Here is an 18,012-nt window from a genome sequence, read left to right on the forward strand (position 1 = left end):
GAATATGGGACAGAAGTAATCAGGAAGACTATAAGACAGACGTAATTGTGGAATATACGTACAGGAAGTAATAAACATCTACCAGAAGTAGTGAGCGGAGAATGTGAAGTATACTTATTGATGGAAGAATACGAAACACACATAATCATGAAAGAATATGGGCCAGAAATGATCATGGGAGAATATGGCACAGAAGTAATGGTTGGAGAATATGGGGCAGGGACAATAATGGTATAATATGGGACAGAAATATTGGTGGGAAAATGTGGACAAGGAGTAATCATTGGACAATATGTGCCATCACATGGGACAGAAATAATGATGGGAGAATATAGGACAGAGGTAATCATAGGAGAATATGAACCAGAAGTGATCATGGAAGAATTTGTATTAGCTTGAATCATGATTGAGTACTTACCAGAAGTGATCATGGAAGAATTTGTATTAGCTTGAATCATGATTGAGTACTTACCAGAAGCGATCATGGAAGAATTTGTATTAGCTTGAATCATGATTGAGTACTTACCAGAAGTGATCATGGAAGAATTTGTATTAGCTTGAATCATGATTGAGTACTTACCAGAAGTGATCATGGAAGAATTTGTATTAGCTTGAATCATGATTGAGTACTTACCAGAAGTGATCATGGAAGAATTTGTATTAGCTTGAATCATGACTGAGTACTTACCAGAAGCGATCATGGAAGAATTTGTATTAGCATTATTCATGATTGAGTATGAACCGGAAATGATCATGGAAGAATTTGTATTAGCATTAATCATGACTGAGTATGTACCAGAAGTAATCACAGTATACTAGATATCATAATGGCAGAAAACTATGGAGGGAGAATATGGGTCCCAAGAGATCATGTAGAATACGCGACAAAACTAAAGGTGGGGGAATATGGGTTGGAAGAAACCACAGAAAATATGGGGCAGAAGTAATCATGTGCGGATTTGAAAATAAAGTAAAGATGGGAGGATATGGGCCAGAACTAATCATGGAAGATTATAGACTAGACGTGAACATGGGAGAATATACGACAGCAGCAATGACTGGAGAGTAATGGACAGAAATAATCATTGAATAATATGGGTCAAAAGTAACCATGGAAGAATATAGATCAAACATTTATCTTGAGAGAATATGTAGTAATAATGGCTGGATGTTACGGGTCAGAATCATACAAAATATGATCCAGAACTAATCACGTGCGAATATTTGACACACTAATGATGGAAGGATATGGACCAAACGTAATCATGGGAGGATATGGACCAAAATTAATCACGGGAATATGTGGACCAGAAGTGATCATGGGAATTTGTGGACCAGAAGTGATCATGGGAATATATGGACCAGAAGTGATCATGGGAATATATGGACCAGAAGTGATCATGGGAGGATATGTGACAAAAACAGTTATGACAGTGTATGGAACATAATTATATGGGGCTGAAGTCATCATGGAAGAAGATGGGCCTGCAGTCATCATGGGAGAGTATGGGCTTGAAGTCATCATGGAAGAATATGGGCCTAAAGTCATCATGCGAGAATTTTGACCAAAAGTAATCAAAGGAGACATTGGGCCAGAAGTAATGGTAGTATAATATGGGAGAAAGGAAATCATGGAAAATGTGGACTAGAAGTAGTCATCTGCAAATATAGTACATACATAATGATGCTTTTAGGGGCAGAAGTAACTGAGGGAGAATATGGAACAAAAATTATCGTGGGAGAATATGTGCCAGAAATTATAGATTCGAGAATATGCGACAGAGGAAATCACTGCAAAATATAGTGAATATGGTCGTAAGAGTAATCACGGAAGAATATGGACCAGAAGTAACTACAGGAGAAAATTGGACAGATGTAATGATGAGAGAATATGGGACAGAAAAAATCATGAGAAACTTTGGGACAGAAGTAATGGGTCAGAATATTGGACAGAAGAAATAATGGGAGAATATGAGCCAGAAGTAATCACGGGATAATGGGACAGAAATAATTATGGAAAAATGTGATACAGAATAATATACAAGGATAAATATTTGGACAAAATGTTATCATTCATAAATTATATGACTCTAAATCTCCTTAAGGTAAAGAGATAGATTTTTGATCAATAAAGACAATAAATATGCTGTCTAATATTATTAAGATGAGAACTTTGTATTTTTATCAAGATGATAACTATATATTGCTATTAAGATGAGCACTGTATATTATTATTAATATGAATACTAGATATATTGTTATTAAGATGAATACGATATAGTACTATTAAGATGAGCACTGTATATTATTATTAAGATGAATACTAGATATATTGTTATTAAGATGAATACGATATAGTACTATTAAGATGAGTACTGTATATTATTATTAAGATGAATACTAGATATATTGTTATTAAGATGAATATGATATAGTACTATTAAGATGAGCACTGTATATTATTATTAAGATGAATACTAGATATATTGTTATTAAGATGAATATGATATAGTACTATTAAGATGAGCACTGTATATTATTATTAAGATGAATACTAGATATATTGTTATTAAGATGAATACGATATAGCACTATTAAGATGAGTACTGTATGTTGTTTTTAAGATCAGTACTACATATTGTTATTAAGATGAGTACTATATATTGTTATTAAGATGAGTACTGTATATTTATATTCAGGTAAGTACTATATATTGTTATTAAGATGAGTACTATATATTGTTATTAAGATGCGTACTATGTATTGTTATTAAGATGAGTACTATATATTGTTATTAAGATGAGTACTATATATTGTTATTAAGATGAGTATTATATATTGTTATTAAGATGAGTACTGTATATTGTTATTAAGATGAGTACTGTATATTTGTATTCAGATAAGTACTATATTTTGTTATTAAGATGAGTACTATATATTGTTATTAAGATGCGTACTATATATTGTTATTACGATGAGTACTGTATATTGTTATTAAGATGCTTACTATATATTGTTATTAAGATGAATACTGTATACTCGTTTTAAGATCAGTATCGTATATTGCTATTAAGATGAGTTCTATATATTGTTAATCAGATAAGTACTATATATTGTCATTTAGTTGAGTACTATATATTGTTATTAAGGTGAGTACTATATATTGTTATTAAGATCAATACTGTAAATTATTATTAAGATGAGTACTGTATATTGTTATTAAGATGGGCACTATATAGTGTTATTCAGATAAGTACTACATATTGTTATTAAGATGAGTACTATATATTGTTATTAAGATAAGTAAAATATATTGTTATTAAGATGAGTACTATATATTGTTATTAAGATCAATACTGTATATTGTTATTAAGATGAGCACTGTATATTGTTATTAAGATGAATACTGTATATTGTTATTAAGATGAGTAATATATGTTATTATTCAGATAAGTGCTATGTATTGCTATTAAGATGAGTATTGTATGCTGTTATTAAGATTAATACTATATATTGCTATTAAGATGAGTATTGTATGCTGTTATTAAGATTAATACTATATATTGTTTATAAGAGAAGTACTATATTTGTTATTGAGATGAGTAATATATATTGTTATTAAGATGGACAAAATTGCAGATGTATATTATCTTTTTATGGGGGGAAGGTGTTTGTCGACACATGAACAATGATAACTCATGACATTTTGTTTGGTCCAATGAAATATCCAGGCTCATGAAATACAGCTGGCTTTATGGAGTCTAATTTATATTGCGTTAAGAATTTACACTAATATGTAGTTGTCACTTCTACCAATCTAGTATGATTTTGTAGAATGTTATAAATTGGATTCAGGTTAACCAAATTTAAGTTCTCGTAACAAAATAAAATATGCTCAAAAATTACATTAAAAAATATAATGACTAATGCATATGTTAACCTGAAGCTGTGCATGGATGTGGTCACATTGTAGTTCAAAGCATCAATTGTCGTCATGACAACTTCATAATTAAATTTACACAAGGTTTTTTAATATTCCACAAAATGTGTTTAATCTATTATTATTATTATTATTATTATTATTATTATTATTGTTGTTGTTGTTGTTGTTGTTGTTGTTGTTTATTGAATTATTTAATTAATTAGTTATAAATTCTAGCACTGATAATTTGCAATGCAATAATAGAATTTGCCACAAAAATTTACGAGCTTCGTAATAGAGAAATGATGGAACTGATATATTGAAAATAAAAATACTCGATCATGCAGGTATTATTTATAGAAGTAATGGAAGTCTTTGATACCGTGACCAAGAGGATACGTAAATTTATTTGCCAAAGTGTTGTTCGAAATGAGTACATATCCTCTATTGAATATTGTTGATCCTCGATTGGCAGGCACTAGAGAATGCATATAGTGGAACATGGTGAGTTGATATATTTTCTGCCCGTATGCTTCTATTTTCCATGTGTGCCAATACAAATGAGACATGGCGTATTCGTACAGTTGCTCCTTCTGACGTATGCTTTCACGGTCTTTTTTGAATATACTTTGAAGTTGGTCACTTAATTTAAGGTACAGAGTGATATCAGCTCGCGGATTTGTGGCTCATTGGATTGGTTTCCTTTATCATTATTTTCTCCAAGTGGTGGCCCATTATATGCACTTAAGCTTGAAAGATGGGGAACATTGCATATTTCTTTCAATATCTAATATATATGATGTGTTCCTGTGAAACCCTTACTACGGTGAATAGATCAAATAGTTGGAAAAAAACAATCTTTCGCCACCCAAGTAACACCTAAATGCATTTGCACCTAAAAGTCTTTATGCTTTCCAACAAGCTTAAGGATACTTAGACTTAAATTTATGCGCAATTTTACTTTCGTCGAATCAGAAAAAAGTATAACAGCGATAATTTCAAACTGGGATATACTATAATGTGTATCTAATTAAAGCTAAAAGGTCGGAAAGAGGAAATTTTGTATTGATAGATCTATTGGAAATAGAAGAAACTAATTATCAATCGAAACGTACAATTTCTATGCATGGTATTTGGTTCTGTTCCAAAATGTTTGAACTTTATTCTTTTAAGGATGTACTTAATTTATTTTTCCATGGATTTATTTAATAAGAAATATTTAAAGGACATGATGCTAAATCGATGTTGATAAACAGACAAAATCTTTAGGTCATTAATAAGATAACTTTGAATTATTTTCCATTTAACGTTACATTTTACAGGTTCTGTAAGTTGACTTTTCAGTATCGACACCATAACCCTCATACTCTATGGCAAAACTAAATTTCCCCATTTTTTTTCTTCTGACATTTAGGTAGGAACGATTGCGTTGAATTGGATTTTTTTATTTTTTCTTTTGTTTGCAACATTCCGTTCTGAGTCACATTTTGAACACGTCTTAGGCTGAACATATTTATATATTTTGTTATCGCTTTCCAGGAGTTATTTTTATAAGTAGTTTTGACCAATGACTAATAGGACTTGTCAGAATTTTATCAATGAATATTTTGCACTTTATAACAACACACTGCACTTTATAACAACACATTGCACTTTATAACAACATACTGCACTTTATAACAACACACTGCATTTTATAACAACACACTGCACTTTATAACAACATGCTGCACTTTATAATAACAACATACTGCACTTTATAACAACATACTGCACTTTATAACAACACACTGCATTTTATAACAACACACTGCACTTTATAACAACACACTGCACTTTATAATAACAACACACTGCACTTTATAATAACAACACACTGCACTTTATAACAACACACTACACTTTATAACAACACACTGCACTTTATAACAACACACTGCACACTGCACTTTATAACAACACACTGCACTTTATAACAACACACTGCACTTTATATCAACACACATTTTTTGGAATGCATATCTCACTGTTACGTTTGTCATTAATTCTCAAACAGTCTAATTTAAAGCACTCACTTTTAATTTATTTCTTTGTGAAATTTTCTTTTTATATTGAATTATAATTAATAATAATAATAATAATAATAATAATAATAATAATAATAATACTAATAATAATAACAACAACAACAACACTAGTATTATTATTATTGTTGTTGTTGTTGTTATTATTGTTATTATTATTATTATTATTATTATTATTATTATGCTGGTTAATTTTTGAGCTCCTTTCATTACAAGAACTAATTTGTTGCTTCCAAAGCTAATGATGCTTTTGGTCTGTATTAAATATAGTAGTTCTCGTACATCATGGTGAACTTCGCATGCTAAATCTTTTTTTTTCTCTCTCATATTTGAATGCCATTCTAATGAATTACCTTGTACTAGAAGATAAAGCGTGCGGTAACAGATGCAGACTTTACTTAGAATGTTGATTATTGAAACTGTATGCATTTGCAGTGCTATTAATCGCTACATTAAATGTTGCGCCTAATGTAATTGTCATGCAGAATACAGAAACATATGCAAGAGAGACTGGTTGTGTATTAATTTCGTGATTTATAATAATATTATTAACAACATCGAATTAAAAAATTGGATTTACGATGAAAATACTTAATGAAACATCTGATGATGCTTTTGTAATGTGGTGTTCATCAAATATATAATACAGTGCCTAATGGTGCATTAGGAAATTTAATTTATACTTTGATTTAATGCAGAAAGAAATAGGAAGCATTTGCCATTGGTCCAAGAGACAAAATGTTGTAAGACTTAGATAACAATAAAATAATTTTATTAAAATATAAATACAAACAGCTGCTGAAGCAGGCATGGGCAACTTTCTCCAGGGCGCGGACCGGATACGTGATTGTAAAGCCGCACCCTATGATGTAACTTAACGTATAAAACGAGGTCACATGCCGCAACCGTTCCGTGGGCTGTATTCTGCCCACTCATTTTGCATGTGTGTGTGTGTGTGTGTGTGTGTGTGTGTGTGTGTGTGTGTGTGTGAATCAATATCTGACAAACGTATCAGGCAATACGAAAGCAAAAATTACATATTTTATTTTTCAGGTTCATTAAATATTTTATTATATCTTTACATTGGATTTTGCGAATACTTGATAAAATATTATTATTTGAATTAACATAAAAATAATCTCACGTTACTAAATGAACTGTTTAAAAATAGAATGAACATACAATGAAAATTGTCACGATTGTTGGAGGAATTCTGATTGAAATAATGTGATTAATTGGACACACAAAAAGGAAGTCTGACATATGAAAGATGCATCTTTTAACGAAGTTAACGTTTTCACGTGTGATGACTCTTTGTCATGTTTTTTATAACATAAATTTATAATTTTAAAGACAGCTTGAGACACGTGTGATGACTCTTTATCATGTTTTTTATAATATAATTTTATAATTTTAAAGACAGTTTGAGACACGTGTGATGACTCTTTGTCATTTTTTTATAACATAAGTTTATAATTTTAAAGACAGTTTGAGACACGACGTCTGAGCTCAAATTCAAAATGGACGATAAAAATATACAATCAAAATGGATGATGAAAAAACAACAACCAAGAGCTGCAACGTACGTCTTTTCCCTATTTGTTTTCCTATTCGAAAAGAGATAAGAAGTATTTGAGGCATAACAACTCTTTCTATCATAAAAATTGAGCGCAAAGGCTTTAAAACATGCAGAAAAACAACTTTTCCTCCATTTTTAAAGGTGCAAGATTTACATATATCTGTGACATATAATTAAATCTTTGTTTAGGGACAATATCCTTAGTTTTCATTGCGAAAATGAGTAAAATTTTAGATATTTTCTTGCCATCAATGAAACATTGAACGTCTGTTTATTTTAATTCGAACCACACTTGAAGTTTTCCTTTCGTAAGGAGGGAATATTTCAACTTAAAAATGGTTAATTTGTAATAGATACAGTTCTGTCATTTTCTTTCATTTATTTTGAGGTAATAGCTTGACGCTTAGTAAGTTTAACATCAGACATTATTCGGAAATGATTCACAACATCTAAGACCCTGCCATAAAGAAAACTGACAGAATAACACAGTTCAATCTCTGTTTTTTCCCACCCCCCAAAATTATTCTTCTATGTAGTAAAAAAAAAACTACTTATGCAGAAATCTAGTCCAAACATTATATATGTATATTCTGCTGGTAGATATGGAATATAGTTTAATGAACCATTTGCAAATTTTCATCGATTATAATGTTAATATCTTCCATGAAGTCGATCGGTTCTCATTAAAGCCTTGCATTTGTACTCTGAGTGCAATGAAATTAAACAGATCTGTGAGTACCAGGAATTTTTTTTGTGTGAAATAATATCCTACGTTGGATAATGCCTCGATATCACAAGATATATTAAGATTATATGTAATCTTTTCTAAACAATCAATTTGTACAGAAAATTTACATAGCACTAAATTTGAAACTGGTATAAATTATCGAAAATATATATTAACTGTCAAAGTTGCGTGAGAAAAAATATTACATCGATTTTTGTGCTTATTTTTGTGTTTTTTAACAAAAGATTGCTTCGTCAGATTAAGTATGAAAATAAAAATACGTGATAGATCTTGAAACTGTGGTAGTAGATGATACAATTCTTGGATCTTATAAAATGCTTCAGTTTATTAAGTCAAGAACCGATCTGCTTCTTGCTCTGGCCTGGCAAAACTACGGCCGAGATAACCACGTTTTGTTTCTTTTCTATATTCCAAGAGTCCATGCCACTACATAATAGACATTATCACTTTATAGATAGCATACCTGATGCATAAATTAATGACGAACTAATGTAAATGCAATTTAATTTGAAATATTCAAACTGAGGTATCTATTTAAAAAGTAAAAGTATTCAAACAAGAGGTTGGGTGTCGGAATTAAGTATTTCATAGCAATCAATCAATTCTGACAGTCTCATACAGCGAGCACAGAAAGCTGTAAGTATTATCCTACATTAACGATATTTTCAGGTACGCACACGGAGCATCCTGGTCTTACATGTAGTATCGCAAATTGTGGAATTGTTTGCTTTTTTAGGTTTTGGGGGGATTTGGAGATTAAGTAAACATCATCTTACTGATTAAGTGGAAATACTGGGTGTAAAAGTAACCAAGATTTAGCTGCGTTTGTTGCTCTTTCTAGCTCTGACTGCGCCATGCTAGAACAAAAGTTAGTTTCAGTGTATATATATTGGCAAATGAAAACTTACTTATATCATACCGAGTTCTGTCAGCTTTTGTTTTCTTCAGAAAATGTCTGGAAATCTTTACCAAATGTGGTCACTTTTAGATAAAAACAATTTTAATTACTCGTATGTGCAAAAGTTTCGCAACGGCAGAATTTTAATTTTATACATGATGTTTCAGTTTTGGTGATGGCACAAAGAAATTGGCTTGAGAAAAGTTTGAAACTACTACCCTGATTAAGACAAACAGATAATAGAATATGTCACGTAATGACATGGAGAAGTCCAAATAGATAATAGAATATGCCATGTAATGACATGGAAAAGTCCAAATAGATAATATGATATGCCATGTAATCATATAGAGAAGTCCAAATTAATAATAAAATATGACATGTAATGACATGGATAAGTCCAAATAGATATTAGAATATGCAATATAATCATATGGAGAAGTCCAAATTAATAATACAATATGACATGTAATGACATGGATAAGTCCAAATAGATATTAGAATATGCCGTATAATCATATGGAGAAGTCCAAATTAATAATAAAATATGACATGCAATGACATGGATAAGTCCAAATAGATATTAGAATATGCCATATAATCATATGGAGAAGTCCAAATAGATATTAGAATATGCCATATAATCATATGGAGAAGTCCAAATTAATAATACAATATGACATGTAATCACAAGGAAGAAATTGACCTTTCCAATGTTAAAACAATATTCTATTTAATACTATCATATCGATCTTATTGAGAGAACAAAATCTTCGAAATTAACATATTTTTAACTATAAATTATGTGAACATTTTGGGACGACATATTTTAATCACAGTTTTTTTCCTCTTTATTCGTAATTAATCTTCTCCATTGGAAAAAAAAAGCAAAAGTTACTTTGTGTTTGAAGCTAAAGAGCGGCAAGTAAATAGTAAAATATAATTATATATGAACAGCAGCGCGAAAGTAAAAAGAGTGAAAACATTAGTACGAAATAACTGGATTCAGTCACTAGATGAAAATAAAATGGCGAGGTTTATGACGAAAGAAAATATATATGAATACAAACGTTTTCGAGTGTTTTCTTTAATAACTCAATAACTTTATGTTTTCAGTGACTTTTTTTATCTCTCTCTAAATACATATTTATTTTCATTTTCCAGGATTGCAGTTTTTCAATCCAACTGTAGGTTGGTCTACTTATTATCTCGTGTCCTTTGTTGTATATCAAATTTAGGTTGCTTTTTCGATCAATAGCATTTTTCTTGATAATAAACGTAATGTCAGTAAGAGCTAAATCATCGCAGCGCAGAAGTAATGATCCAGTTCTATTTTTAACGGTAGTTTATGTACAAAACTTCAAACTACGTAATAATTAATTACTTTTATGTAATGTATATCGCGAATAATTTGTGTTTCAAAAAAGTGAAATCATAAACATTTGCTAGAAACAAGTGAAGAGATAGGAAAAGTGTCTCATCAATGCAAAAGTTATTAAATAAAAACAACGTCAACAATCTCATTAAGATGTTCACTATATGAGGTTTCTATCGTATATGAATTATTATCTTCCAATTTGGGAATATTCTTTGCTATTACTCATGATTTGCTAAGGCAGAAATTTGGCGCTTGCTGATTAGCTCCATGTTAGGCTTTGCTGCTAAGGGTACCTTCAACACAATTTCAATTTTCATATATTGTATTGAGATTGATATTAAACGTCCACTTGAATTTTATCTGAAAATTCCTTTTATTCCTTTAAAAAATACCTTTAATCTACTTAAATTTTAAACGTATGTTTTTCCAAGTCCTCTGCCCAAATTTATTTTGTTGTTTTAACCAGACAAATGTTATCTTAACCGGACAAAAGTTGTCTTAACAGGACAAATGATGAAAAAAGACGACTACTATGTCATTTGCTATCAACTTAAATTCTTTTTGGATTCTTTCTGAAATTGTATTAATAATATTTTCACAAAGAAACAAAACAATTCTGCCACTAGATCATGAATTAAAACGGTTTCCAATTATTTGATTGTCATCCATCTTCGTTAAAGAGGGAATACCACGTGTATGTAGCTACATTTGAAATGATCAAGTTCATTTTAATTCGTCTAGCTTGAATTATTGACAAGTACCCGTTGTAAGCAATTTTTGATTTACTCTAGTTGGTCATGTAGGAAAGCCAGGTCGAAGTGAAATGTTTACGATACCTCAGAGAACTCGGATATTATCACAAGTGTCAACGAAATGACGTCTTTAGCAGTTAAACTAGAACCTTAGAAAAATTCTGTTAGGCAAACACGAATATAAATTGCGAGCTCAGAATTAATAACAAAGAAAAATCTTTATTATAACTTAATACCTTGCACCAATAAATACTGTCATTAAAGAAAGTAAATATAATAATAATAATATGCATACAGTATTTCCTTACCCTAGGAATGAGAATCCTAAGATCCTCACATACATACAGTATTTTCGTCTACTAGAAACGATAATCCTAGAATCCTCACACATACAGAAATATTTTGAAATGAGGTAATTTCAACAATTCTGAGGCTTTTTAACGAAAACATGCATTCTTAACTTCCTTATAAAGAACCAAACCTGTTTTCAAGGACATAAAATTATCGACTCCTGAGCTCATTTACCTGTTTTGGTTTGCTTTTATTGTTTAATACATGAATGTTATCATGATCATACATGTAACTCGTACATTATTGTTTAATACATGAATGTTATCATGATCATACATGTAACTCGTACATCATTGTTCTTAGCATGCTTGGAAGTAAATAAGGGGTGTAACTGAATGACATATTGTTGTCGATCCTTGAAACTTCACCTACAGGTCATGAAAAGAGTTCACTTACTCTTCATTTCTAGATATTATTAAATGATTAGCGTGGAATTTAATTTCTTTTGATCTGATGAAAACGAAAGTAGAACAAAGAAAAGACGCGGTTTTTGTTTGTTTGGTGAAAGTACTGTTTACAAAAACAAGAAAACAGCAAACTTGCACGCGTATTTTGCAGTGGACACTTGACACAAATCAGCACAAGGACAAATTTAATGTAGTGTATGATAACTGTGTCACGATATTCATTTGTCTTTTTGAGATGAATTGATTTTTTGATATTATTCCATAATATTTTTGACAGAGAAAAGTTATCAAATTATAGCGAAATCAAATAGTCCAAGAAAAACATATCGATCCGTTTTTTTTTATCTTACATTAAAAGGGGCATTTAGGTACAAACTGTAACCGCTCTTTATATATATATATATATATATATATATATATATATATATATATATATATATATATATATATATATATATATATATATATATATATATATATATATATATATATATATATATATATATATATATATATATATATGAGAACTTAAAAATAGAGAAATCTGGGGAAATATTCTGAAATTGTTGCAGTTCAAAATAACTGTTCTGCTGTTATAGTAATTATTGTTTGTGATCTATCCAGGTATAGATTTTGTTCTGTTGAACTGATTGCATGGAAAATTTGCTCGCATGCAGAAAAGACGGTGGTATGTTTTCTTTTACTGACTTGAATCTTTTGGTTTCATACATGTTTGTATTAGTCATTACTGATAATACTGATCTTGCTGGCGATGGTAATTATGAATTTGATAACTAAGAAGAAAATAACAATGACCTTTACCAAGACGACGATGGTTGGAGGATTATAGCAGAGAGGGGATGATTTATCAATAGAGGTTTACCCCAGTTTATGCCAACTATCTAATTGTATCGTTAACTGTCACACACACACACACACACACACACACACACACACACACATATATATATATATATATATATATATATATATATATATATATATATATATATATATATATATATATATATATATATATATATATATATATATATATATATATATATATATATATATATATATATATATATATATATATATATATATATATATATATATATATATCAACATGGATATTCCAAACACCTTTCATTAGAATTTGTTGATTTTCACACAATCGCTAATGCATATATAAATCGAAACTTATATATGCATGTCCATGTTGAACGCCAATAGTTTGCTTTATGTTAGATGGTGCACATAGGTTGTCCATAATCCATCGCGTTTATACTTTAAATCAACAATATCTGTATGTACGTCTGTGTGTACATTCCAGTCCACTCAAGAAAACAATGCTGACGGTAGGACTCAAACCGCACATCGCCGTGGCATATGGACCATTTTAACCTCGTGTGATCTGTATGCTCCAGGTGTGAGTTCTTGCGATTCTTTTGACTAATCGCAATAAGAAAAATGCAACACCTTTTCCTATCGTACCAAATGTAGATCAAAGGATTTCAAGATAACTGAATCAATATCTGCGCATGCATTAGTGGGAGTTTTCACATCAGCAATCGCGGGTGAAGTGTGTGAGAAAAGAAATTAGAAAGCACCAGGTCACCTAATAATGCTGACTATAATAAATAAAATATAATGTCATTTTATCATCATTCCACACATTGTCCCCTTCAATACTAATGAGATTTGATGACTTTTACGGTAAGTTTAACTGCCTAATCACCTGTAACTGTATTTGAGTTTAATATAAAACTAGTCATTTTGAATAGAGGTGTATTTGACCACAACCACAAACTATTTGCATTCGAGGACACAAGAGTTCAATTTGCATTCGAGGACACAAGAGTTCAATTTGCATTCGAGGACACAAGAGTTCAATTTGCATTCGAGGACACAAGAGTTCAATTTGCATTCGAGGACACAAGAGTTCAATTTGTGATATTTCGTTTGCATTTCATGGAAAGCAGGCTTTTTTTTTTTTTAGTTTATAGCTTAACAACGAATGTTTGTAGAAAGCTAGTTGTTAAAAATGATGCCAACTTCTAACCAGTAAATAGTTTTGATTATAAATTGGTTATGTATCTGTCTGTCCGTTAGGTAGGTATGTATGTATGTATGTATGTATGTATGTATGTATCAAGAAGAGTCCATCGAATTTTGAACGACAGTTAGAAGTCCTTTTCTCTCCCATACGTCTTTTATTAGACACGAAAAGCCTAGCAAAAAACAAGGCCGTAATATGGTCAAATGTAACTGAAATTAAAAAAACAAAAAACAAAACAAATCAATATATTAAAAGTTAAATAAAAGTTCATCCGTCTTTATTTTTTAAAACTATACCTGCTTTAAAAGTGTAGTTGTCTAATAGACTTCCATCGTTTCACACATTTTATTGTCTTTAATTGGAAAGGAAACAACGTGATTGAACAAAACGTTCTCTGCTTGTCGAGAATAATCTCCCTTAGTTTGTTAGCTGATGAATTCATTTTAAAAAAGAGCATTGACGGTACTACGATTTAAAGGCTTAAGGGTGAAGAGGGGGAAACGATTGCATAAACAATCGAATTGCTTGTATTTGGTAGTTAGGACAAACAAAGAAAAAGGCAAAAAAGAATTAATAATTACAGGTCGCATAGACACGATCTCTTATACCGTTCATTATCTTGGAAAATACAAAAAATTAAACAATGGTGTTAGATGGAAATGGGAAGAAAACAAAATAAAGAAGAAGAAAAACGGCCGTATCAGCTAACAATGTATGTTGAATGTCCAATACAAATTTATTTCTGTACACAACGATGAGTCATCAACAATTTGGAGTGGATGACTTACCATTGAGCGGTTATAACATTGATTCAAATCAGAAAAGAGTAGTGGTCTCAAAACTGGACCCTGAGGAACGCCAGCATGAATCATACTTAGTTGTGAGAGAGTACATTTTTTTGTAGACAGGTTGCTTCCTGTTGGGAAGATTGCCTGTTATCCCGGGTATGGAAAGTTTTGAATCATGCACCAAACCTGCAAGTCAGACCTGTCAGATGCTTTGGAAATATCACAGAAGAGAACACTTACCTCTTTCTAGAATCTCCGGAGATTTAAAAATCTCATGTTAAAATTCAGTTACTGATCAACCAAAGAAAGCAGGCGGTAGTCATAGTTAGTTATATTAGATTTATGACGACTGTCAACATATTTCAAAATAATTCTCTCAAAGATGCAATCTTTCCTCATATATTGATTTACATATATACCCACCTTAGATGATCATCAGATTCCATTGCCAGTAATTCCAAACAGAACAAACAAACTATCGTTTTTATTTGTCTCGTTCAACCAGTATCTAGTGTGGCCCAGTGATGTCTCCGCTAAATGAGGGTCTTGCAACAAAAAAATACAAAAAGGTTCTTTTTGTTATCTAATAACGAGGCTTTCCTAGAATTTGGAAAAGTGATTTGATCGACAGATGAGATGAAGTGAAGTAATACGTCATTGTGAGGAAGGCATTATGTCATTGTGAGGAAGGCATTATGTCATTGTGAGGAAGGCATTATGTCATTGTGAGGAAGGCATTATGTCATTCTGAGGAAGGCATTATGTCATGTTTCTAGTATGGTTGTACAGTTTCATCTGTTGATTGACACACACCTCCTGCATTGAACTGCTATTTACAGAGAGATATTGCTAGATATAATTATAAACTTTAACTATATTAATTAATTAATTCCCTGTATTTACTATTTTACAAATCACCTACACCATAATTTTTTGCTTTAGTTATAAAACTGCAGTCGTTTTGTCTGTTTTTAAAAAAAAGGTGACAAAACTATACAAAAATGTTTCACCATAATTTGAAAAACTGTAATGGTTATACCTGTTTTTGAATTAAAATGGTGACAAGATTAGGGCCTTACCTAAGTTGTAAAATGCGTTGCACAAACCTATGTGCTTTATTGTTATGGCATTGAAATAAAACGAAACTAAAGGATACCATCATAATGAAAGTGAAACATCGAAGGAAAACATAAGTTGGCATTAATAGCCGGCATTCGATTTGTCGATATTTTTTTTATTGAAGTAGAAGAAACCGTTATTCTATTTTGGGCAAAATATTTATCAATCAAACGTCATATCGTTACAAATACGATGCTGACTGGAACATTGTCTGAGTTTCCTCTCAACTTTCCCACTCCATGCTAGATATTTGGATAGTTATGCTGGGGACAGAGGTCTGAGCGCATAGTCTATTGAAAACATGGATTTTTTGACAAAACATTGTGGGAGCGGCATAGGGTAGTCGCTCTAGCTAAAGGATAACAAAATTAATGCGACCTTGTATCCAACCCAGCCTGTTCGGAATCGATAGGCACATAATTTCGCTTCTTAATTTCATAAAACATATTTCGTCTCTTCCATATGTAGACACTTTCCAAAATTAGTCTTTAAAAACTGGACCTAATTGCCAAGAGTTTGTCACATTGCTTGGTCACGTGATCCCCCAAATTTTCCACTTATATTTTTCTTACCGTCAGAGGTCAAACAAGCATGTGATACAAACATCACATACAGCGGAAAGGTCGATAATAATTCGGTTATGTTAAATTACGTCTGCCGCAAGATTTAGCTACCAGGTGACGTAATCAATATTTTTGTGCACACTAAGTTATTGAACAATCAGCCCATATATCGGCTGATTCAAGTTACAAATTATGTATTAACTTATATGGATGGATATAATGCGGCTAAGGTTTGAGACAGGTTCTCACAATATTGCACTAAAATTTCTGACATGTATTGGGATGGCCAGAAGAGAAACTGCGATGGTCTTAAATTATTATTTTTTTTTTTTTTTGGGGGGGGGTATTGAAACTGAAAACGTCTCATGAGGCAATATAAATCAAGGAAAGCGATGGATTTTTATTTAATTAACTACATCCTCACCTGATTGTTTGAAGTGGAAAGTAAGTAATTAAACTTTTCAACCGTCTGCACGTCTGTTAAGTTCTAGACAGATCAGTCATGGAGCAAAATTTCATGAATCTTTCGACCTGGGTACAAGAGATAGTTTCATCCATAAAATTTGATAAATTTGCAATCACATATGAGATACGGACGAGTACTATTTGCAATCATAGATGAGATACGGACGAGTACTATTTGCAATCATAGATGAGATACGGACGAGTACTATTTGCGATCATAGATGAGATACGGACTAGTACTATTTAAGCACATGTTAATATTTGTTCAGTTGGAGTTATGAATGGGTATGGAGGAGTTTACTTAAATTTCATTCACGCAATGTAATCAATCCAACTGTCCAAAAGACACTTTTAGAATTTCACGTAATGTAATCGATCCAACTGTCCAAAAGACACTTTAGAATTTCACGTAATGTAATCGATCCAACTGTCCAAAAGACACTTTTAGAATTTCACGTAATGTAATCGATCCAACTGTCCAAAATACACGTTTAGAACTTCACACAATGTAATCGATCCAACTGTCCAAAATACACTTTTAGAACTTCACACAATGTAATCGATCCAACTGTCCAAAAGACACTTTTAGAATGTCACGTAATGTAATCGATCCAACTGTCCAAAAGACACTTTTAGAAAACTTGACTCTGGTGACAAAATACACTCACAAGATACAACGCTCTTTAATGACTTCGCGTTAAGTCGGAGATGTCAAATTTCTATTTGTCTTTGATTATATTAATTTTTTCCATAAGTCTGAAAAGATTGAATCATAGTTTTAAACATTCATCTCGGTCGATTATTCTATTGTAGAATTTTTTATATTAGTGTTGATTTTTCTATATTGCACGAAACAAGTATTTCGAATTTGTTAACTTTTTTGAATGTGTGAAGTA

The sequence above is a fragment of the Sinohyriopsis cumingii genome, chromosome 13 (genome assembly GCF_028554795.1).
Source record: "Sinohyriopsis cumingii isolate HCF-2022 chromosome 13, ASM2855479v2, whole genome shotgun sequence".
Classification (NCBI taxonomy): domain Eukaryota; kingdom Metazoa; phylum Mollusca; class Bivalvia; order Unionida; family Unionidae; genus Sinohyriopsis; species Sinohyriopsis cumingii.